We start from the raw sequence: 3,351 nt of genomic DNA, 5'->3' as shown, positions 1-3,351 counted from the left end.
CTTTGGAGCCACTTTTTGTCTAAACAGCCTCCTTAATGGCGCCTTTTAATTTGTAGGAGGCCCCTACATAAACGATGGGTATGACGTAGAATCAGAACTAAAGCACATGAGCATATTTTAATACTAGGATGTTGTAATGCTGTCTTTTCTATGGTGTAGAATCTCTATTACTCATAAGGAACGTCTCAGGCCTACCTAGAAATAGATGAAATTGCTTTGGGGATTTGTGTGTGTTTGGTATTTTTATGTTTATTAGCTTTAGCTGCATGTGAATTTTTCATGACTTTTAAGTTTTTCTGTTGTTGTTGTTTTTTTCCTAAGAGGAGGCTTTGGAACGAGTTCCAATTTGTGGTACAAATACGGGCTTCTTGTTTTAGGAAGCACCACTTACACTCTGAAGCCTTTAAACTCTGAAGGTAATTGTTTCGGAGTGATTCCAAGCACTCGCACAGCTTTGAAAACCAGACGTGGGTTGTGGGGACAGTTGACAGTTCTAAAAAGATGGTGTTTGTTTTCTTCGGATCTTTCCCTCTCACCTGTCCAGCCTTCCCACGGTGGTCCCTGCGATTGGGCAGGCGCTGGCGGTTTTCTCCTCCCATAGCCATCTTCAGTTGTGAACTCCTGAAGTTCCAGGGCACTCGGCAACAGTGATCGGCTTGTGTGTGTTTGTGCATTTGGGTTTGTTTGTTTCTAAAATGTGAAGCTTTAGGACCAAATTGTTAGAAAGCATCAGGACCCCCAGTTATTGCAAGTAGATTTCTTGGATTTTTGGAACACCTGGCATGACTCTGAAGGATACTATTATATGTTTTATATATAAATTGCTGTTTATGATGTAGACATGACTATTGACTATTTAGAGGACCATTGGTAATCTTAAAACTGGCGATCTCTTCATTAAATCAATTGCATCAGATTGCCTGGGATAAGAGCAGTGACAATAATAGATTTGCCGGTCTGCAGAAACTAACTCTGTTCTCTTTCACATCAGATTTTGTAAACTGGATGTGTTGTAGTGGAAAATAACCTACAGATTAAACAAAACAACAATAATTTCTGACTATCTTCTTTTCAAGAATATAGCAGGTTATCTTTGAGAAAGATGATATATCCAAAATAGTTTTCTGAATTATTTTATGTTTTCTTTCGAGCGGTTGATGTCTGAATAATTTTGGATATCTTTTTATTATACTTTGTTTCTAGCTTATTCTTAAACCTGGTAACACTTGATTTGCCTTCTATAACCTATTTATTTCAAGTGTTCATATTTGAATTTGTTTGGAAAGTGAATCTGACGGCCCACTGATTTTGAAAAGCCTGCCTAAAACTGGAAAGGCCGATCGAGTTGCAAGAACTAAAGAGTTGGACCGCTGTAATATACAGCTTGTATTACAATCCGTGTCATGGGAGGGAAAAGTAAAATTATACAAAAAGTAAGAGCAACTTTTTTATAGGTAACACATTGCCCTCTTTTGAAAGTCAGTAGCAATCCTATCAGCAGTGTGGTTGAACTTGGGTATGTTTATGATTTTCTTCAACATCGGACATAAATTTAGTTCTTTTTTCTTAAACTATCTGTGAAATTTTGGACTATTACTTAAAACATGAATACATGATCACAGTAGAACTTATCATAAGATACAGTCATGCAGTATTTATTGACAGCCCTAACATATGGAATACATGTTGATGCTCCCACCCAGATTTATGTCAAACAGAAACAGATTGCGTGATTAGAAAGGAGACTTCAACACGTAACAGTTGACGTTTTAAGAATAATGTTTTAAAAGCTTTACGCCTGTTTACAGTTTGGGGGACGAAAAGGCAGGCTTCATTTTTCTTGATTGATGAAAGCTGGCTAAAAATATTCGTAGATGGAACCACGAGCAAAACTGCACAAACTTGCACATTAAAAAGTGCAACAAGTTACTTTGCAGCAAAAGTATTTACTGTTGTAAAAAGTGAAAACTGAACACTTAGCCAGTGGGATGAATTTTTAAGTGAACCAGTTGTTGAAATTATTGGAATTAACTGAGCCAAAGTGATTATGCATTCTTCATCTATTTAGTTAGCACTTTGTATCATTATATACAGTTTACAATACATGTATAACTTGTAGCTATAAACATTTCGTGCCATTAAAGCTCTCACAAAACTTCTTCTGTCAGCATATCGTTTTATGTCGTGTGTTGCCTGGGAGTTCAGAGAGGAGGCCTTCTGTGTGCACAGAAGTTTTCCACCATTGAGCTCCTTGAATACTAGGGTGCCGAGTTCACAGGGACAAATGCTCTTCCTGCCCTCCTGAGTTCCCTCCTCTTGGGGGGACCGTCACCACACAGATGAAATTATTTATCAGAGATGTGTATAAGAAGTAGAAGGGGACCAAAGCAATTTAGAACTTTTGTTCTGCCAGAGAGCATCAGGATATTATTCACAGAAGAGGTGATATATTGAAAGATGAGTGAGTGTTCAGTGCAAAAGAGAATCAAGAGCATGCCTATAAAGGAATGGCAGAAACTGACATGTGAAAATCTATCCTAGGGACACCTGGGTGGCTCAGTCGGTTAAGCGTCCAGCTCTTGGCTTTGGCTCAGGTCATGATCTCACAGTTTCAGGAGTTCAAGCCCCACATCAGACCCTGCATTGACCGTGCGGGGCCTGCTTGGGATTCTCTCTCTCCATCTCTTTCTGCCCCTCCCTTGCTTGCTATCTCTTGCTCAAAATAAATAAAAACAAACTTAAAGAAAATCGGTTCTAGAAATAACAGGAAGTTCGTTGTGGCTGGAAAACGGGATGCGTAGAGAGGAAATTCAAAGTATAGTTTAGTGCTGAACCAAACAGATTTATATGCTCTTCTGGGAGTTGAACTCCTGTGTCTAGTCCATGGGATACCTTTGAAGGGTTAAATGCAGGGAAATGATTGAAGACTGAAGTTTTGGATGGTCATGAAAACGTGAGGAGAGGAGTACCAGAGGCCAGAAGATCAGTTGATTCTCTAGGTAAGGAATAGGGCCTGCCCTGGGTAACCCCCAGAATGGGAAGGGTGGGCCAGGGTGCGTACGAAGATCTGAGAGAAACCTGAAGTCCATGGTGAGAAGATTTAGAGAGGAAGAAGGCATATGTGTCTCTCCTTCCCTACCATTTTTTTGGGTTTTTTTTTGTTGTTGTTTGTTTTTTGCTCTGAATATCTGTTGGTGCCATTAACTGAGAAAGTGAGGACAGGCGGAGGAATTGGGGGCAGGGGGTAGGGGAGAAAGAGGACTCAGTTTTGAATACATTGAACCTGGCTGGAACCTAACCTAGCACTAGAACTCAGGAGAAAGGTCTGGAATGGAAACGAAATACACTGAG

The sequence above is a fragment of the Acinonyx jubatus genome, chromosome B1 (genome assembly GCF_027475565.1).
Source record: "Acinonyx jubatus isolate Ajub_Pintada_27869175 chromosome B1, VMU_Ajub_asm_v1.0, whole genome shotgun sequence".
In the NCBI taxonomy this organism is placed as follows: domain Eukaryota; kingdom Metazoa; phylum Chordata; class Mammalia; order Carnivora; family Felidae; genus Acinonyx; species Acinonyx jubatus.
This window is presented reverse-complemented; position numbering follows the sequence as displayed.